Source organism: Halyomorpha halys, unplaced genomic scaffold (assembly GCF_000696795.3).
Source record: "Halyomorpha halys isolate HHAL.00 unplaced genomic scaffold, Hhal_1.1 Scaffold345.1, whole genome shotgun sequence".
NCBI lineage: Eukaryota > Metazoa > Arthropoda > Insecta > Hemiptera > Pentatomidae > Halyomorpha > Halyomorpha halys.
In genome coordinates this window covers 168,678-174,185 of record NW_027114287.1, presented here as the reverse complement: position 1 = coordinate 174,185, position 5,508 = coordinate 168,678, and the positions used below count along the sequence as shown (strand labels likewise).

At 31.7% G+C, this 5,508-nt stretch overlaps 1 protein-coding gene across 2 annotated transcripts in view; it reads right to left on the bottom strand.

Annotated features, from left to right (window-relative positions):
- LOC106681531 (regucalcin) overlaps positions 1 to 1,028 on the bottom strand; it is a 17,549-nt gene extending 16,521 nt beyond the window's left edge. The window contains exon 1 of one of the 2 annotated variants that reach the window (XM_014421877.3): positions 586 to 1,028. The gene's annotated coding sequence lies outside the window, so the exon portion shown is untranslated. The remainder of the gene's footprint in view (positions 1 to 585) is intronic. The other variant, XM_014421878.3, reaches the window with a different exon arrangement.
- Positions 1,029 to 5,508: the final 4,480 nt, after the last annotated feature.

The following is a 5,508-nucleotide window of genomic DNA, read 5'->3' as shown; positions in this document are numbered from 1 at the left end:
TTCTGTATGTGTGCAGTGAAAGATAGATGTGTTTCTAGTTTAATGCCTAGGTAAGTGAGATGTTTCGTGGTTTGTATTGTCTGTTCGTTGAGTTTAGGTGCTCTGTTGGGAGTTTTCTTGTATGAGAAGGTGATGGCGTCTGTTTTTGGTGGGTTGATATGAATGTTTATGTCTCGTAGTTTGTTAGCGATTTTATTTTGGTGAATAAAAACCATTTAATAGTATCAGTATTTTTTCTTATTCTCGAGAAAGTGATAAATCGATTGGCATATAATAATCATGAGAAATGTATACTTTCTGAGACATGCGCCAAAAATGCTTAATTTTGTTAATAACTTTATTTTTAGCGAAAAAAATCTGACCAGCCTATAACCTCCCCGGGAAAATCCTGAACAGTATCACAATCGGATGAACGGTAGCGCATAAAGTACCAACAAATATTCATTTTTATTTATTTGATTAAGCGAATATGGGAGGAACAGTCGTTTTTAGAGAAATTAAAAATTCATTCTCGTCCAAAATTGAAAATAAAATAAAGGATATTACAGAATTATTATTTTATAGTTAAAGGATAAAAAAACTTACTTGAGCAGAAGATTCTTTACAGGTTTAGGCTGCCGAATGTTCTGATGAAAATAAGAGCGTTATGTTATTATAAGAGCACTGTGATTACTAATCGATGTTGGATAAGATAAATATCGAATAATCTATCGGCTACAGGATCCTAGCACTGCCAACTCCTCCGCCAGCACTGATAGCAGCATACAAGGTCAACTGACCCCTCTCTCGCCTCAGAATAAATATCGTTCGCTCATTGAAATAACAAATAATACATCAATTTTATTAAGGTCTCGTTCAGAAAGGTGGTTACCTACAATATAACCTTCGTATTACGGAACCTCCCCATTCCGGACGAGGATACGAATCCCATTCCCCTTAGGTCGAGTATTTTTTATAATCACTTGGAGAAAAACTGAATTACGAGTTTTTATTACAAGTGAAAGTAGTATGATACGCAGATATTTTTTCAGTTTTGGTTTTCCCGTTCCCACGCTCCCTCGCTGAACTCTATTGGAGGACAGCAAGTGACAATTGCTTTATTTAATGCAATTAGTGTGGCCTTGAACATCGATTTCAATTTGTTGCCTTGGCAAACACTCATATAGTTCTAAAATAATCTTTATCGGTTATCGCTTGAAGGAGCTAAAGCAAAACAAATATTTTGGGAACTGTTATCTCTTGAATAAGTTGCTCCGTGTTATGTACATCGATGTAAAGCGCCTTATTTAACTTAGGCTACGAAGACGGATGCATGCAGTTTAAGAGCCCAAGAGGCGAAAAAAGCAGTTATTTTATGTCAATTTTTTATTTCTTTAAATGAAATCTATATACAATTACTTGTAAAAATTGATGATCCTGCCAAATATAGTTAAGGGAAATAAAAAATAGTTGGTGTTTCAAAACGTAAAAAAAATAATTTTTCATTCCATATTGGAGCTCCATTTCGCTAAAACTAACTGTAGTTAAACTGTAAACTAAAATAGTTTTCGAGATATAGATTTTAAAAACCAACAGTTTTTTTAAAAGTAACATTTAAAAAAAAAATTATTGGAAAATCAAGAGTTAGTGAATTTATTTTAAGAAATCTGTATCTCAGAAACCTTGATACGTACAAATGTCTTTTATGTCTCAAACTAAAGCTACTTAAATGTGCTATCAAGTAGTTTATGACGTTTATCTTCGTAGGGGTAGTAGAGTTTATTATATTTGCCATAATAAACTGATTTATAGTTGTTCGGAAGACATTTTATATGATAAATTCATATTCATATACAAAATAAATAAAAAATACTACCCCTATGAAGAAAAACGTCATTAACTACTTTATAGAGGCGAAAAAAATCAGTTATTTTAGGCCAATTTTTTATTACTTTAAATGAAAACTATATACGATTACATGTAAAAATTGATGATCCTGTCAAATATAGTTAAGAGAAATAACAATAGTTGGTGTTTCAAAACGTAAAAAAAATAATTTTCATTCGGACCTCCATATCGTTAAAACTACCTATAGCACTAGAAAACCTAATAGGACATCATTTAAAATATAGTACATTTGCTAAAATATGAGCCCAAACAGAGCTATTTACGTTCAATAGTTTTCGAGATATATACTTTAAAAACAAACAGTTTTTTTAAAAGCCACTTTTCAAAAACAAATTATTGGAAAATCAAGAGTTAGTGAATTTATTTTAAGAAATCTATATCTCAGGAACCTTGATACGTACAAATGTCTATTATGTCTCAAACTAAAGCTACTTTAATGTGCTATCAAGTAGTTTATGACGTTTATCTTCGTAGGGGTAGTAGAGTTTATTATATTTGCCATAATAAACTGATTTATAGTTGTTCGGAAGACATTTTATATGATAAATTCATATTCATATACAAAATAAATAAAAAATACTACCCCTACGAAGATTAACGTCATAAACTACTTTATAGCACCATTATAGAGGTGAAAAAAGTGAGTTATTTTATGCCAATTTTTTATTACTTTAAATGAAAACTATATACGATTACATGTAAAAATTGATTATCCTGCCAAATACAGTTAAGGGGGAAAAAAATAGTGGGTGTTTCAAAACATTAAAAAAAAACAATTTTTCATTCAGAGCTCCATATCATTAAAACTACCTGTAGCACTAGAAAACATAATAGGACATCATTTAAAATAAAGTACATTTTCTAAAATATAAGCCCTAACAGAGCTATTTACGTTCAATAGTTTTTGAGGTACAGTTTTTTTTAAAGTAACATTTCAAAAAAAATTTATTGGAAAATCAATAGTTAGTGAATTTATATGATAAATTCAACTTTAATGTGCTATTAAGTAGTTGATGACGTTTATCTTCGTAGGGGTTGTAGAATTTATTATATTTGCCATAATAAATTGATTTATAATCGTTCGGAAGACATTGTATATGAAAAATTCATATTCATATGCAAAATAAATAAAAACTATTACCCCTAATAAACCTCATTATTTTTCATTAAATTATGTTTAATTTGATTATTGACAGACATCTGTACGTCTCCTGGTTCCTGAGATATAGATTTTTGAAAATAAATTCACTAACTACTGATTTTAAAGTGCATTTTTTATAAAATGTTACTTTTAAAAAATTGTATCTAGGGAACTATAAAAGGTAAACAGCTCTGTTAGGGCTCATGTTTTAGGAAATTACTCAACTTATTTTCTATTAGGTTTTATAGTGCTGTAATAGTTTTATCGATTTAGAGCTCCAAATGAAAAATTAATTTCTTATAAAGTTTTGAAACAGGTGCAATTATTTATTCCCCCTTCCTCCACTTGGCTGAATCATCAATTTTGACTAGTAATTACGCATAATTTTCATTAAATTAATCGATTTTATTTATTTTTATTTTATACCAGATCGGCCTGGTGGGCCTTATATGGTTGATATAACCGTTATATTATCTATATATTTTTAACAGTTGATTATGGGGGGAGGGAGGGAGTATAGTCTCGTACAATGTTCTTATAAAAAGGAAAAAAATAATAAATTAAATAGATAAGAATAATGCTTCTTAGTAAAAGGGGAAAGTAAAATTAATAACAAAAAATAATGATATTGGTACACTTAAGCAAAACAAACAATCGCCCTCTAATAGTAAACAGAAACAAATTAATTTGAAAAAGGGGAGAGAGAAGAAAAGAGAAAAAAAATAATAATGAATAAGTAAAATAGAGGTTGTAGGTCACTGCTCCTTTAACTGTCGGCAACTGGGAGTGGAACTTCATGAACCGTTTTTTGATATAATCATCTATTGACTCCATTTGTAATTCCCGATGCAATTGCCTATTTCTTATGAACCAAGGAGCATCAACTGCGATTATTAGGACTTTATTTTGAAAAGATTGTAGTTTTTTCCTTTTCGTGAAGGATGCCGCTCCCCAGACTTCACAGCCGTACATCAGCAGTGGCCTGAGAATTGTTTTAAATATAAGAACATTTTGTTATTGGTTTTAGTTTGGAATTAAATTAATCGAAAATTGGGGTGAAATAACCGATTTTGTTCTCCTCTCGGGCTCTTGTACCATAACGCTTAAGGTTTGCCGAATAATAACCGATAGAGTTCGCGATATAATTGGTTAACTTCCGCAGAGCTTCGGAATGTTGTCCAAATATTATTTGATGAATAGCAGACCAGGCAATGCTTCGCAATGCTAAATTTAGGGATGAAGATAGATTATTTGAATATAATTGAAAGTTTGATATAAATTAATATGTTTAGTTATTTAAACATTGGATTAATGATTGAATATTACATTTATTTAGTTTATTGCGGTCTACAATCTACACTAAACTTGGACTTAGGTTAGGACTCCATAAACTGCACCAAAGGTCACAAACCTAATCTAATTAAAGAAATTAGAATATATTTAATTCGAGGATATAAAATAAAATATTTGAAATGTTTTTTCTATATTTGAAACTAATATTTCTTCTTAATTTGACATTGAAACTAAATTTAATTTAAAGAGGAGACATTGAGGTTCCCAAAGGTTGTATTAAGGTAGGAATTGAATTATGCAGAGGAGTTATTAACCATTATATGAACAATACGTTTTGCAGATGATATTGTGCACTTTGCAAAAGGCATGGAACAACTGAGAGAAATGATGTAGTGGCTTCTGGCATTGTGTGATGAGGTTGGTCTTTATCCGAACTACCAGAAGACGAAACTTATGACAAATGGCGTAAAAGAGGACTGTGAAATTAACAACTATAAGTTGGCATATGTTGAAGAATATATATATCTGGGTCAGTTAATATTATTCACGGATAGAGGAGCAAAGGAGGTCCAGAGGAGATTGGCACTAGGTAGGAAAAAGTTTTAGTCCCTTAGGCATATAATAAAGTAAAAAACAAGTATTGACCTTAAAAGGCAGGTCTTTGATAGTCGCATTAGCCCAGTGGTCACTGATTATAGCTCAGGAGAGGAAATTACAGGTGTGGAAAAATAATATTGGAAGAAGCATTGTGAATGTGACGAAAAGAGATCGAATAAAAAATGCTTGGATCAGGAAAGAAACAGGACTCACTGACGCACTGAAGATGACGAGATTGAGCAAATGGAAGTGGGCAGGGCATCTCCTTCGAATAGATGGTCAAAAAGTGCCACAGAATGGACTCCATATGACCTTCAAAGAAGAAGAAGACGTCAAAAAAAAAGATGGAGCGATATGTTCAAGAGGAAGGTAGGACCTCTGGTGGAGAGCTGCTAGGGACAGGAATGTCTGGAAGAAAAAAGGGAAAGAGCTTGCCTCCCAATAGGACTGGACACCCCGGGAAGTGCTGACTATTACTCCCTAATAGTCCTTCCCGAAAGGGAAGGCATATGCAGGAAAGGATACAGAAAGATGGAGAGAAAGAAGAAGAACAGAAAATTGATAAAAGTTAATGTTTTGTCAACTATTAT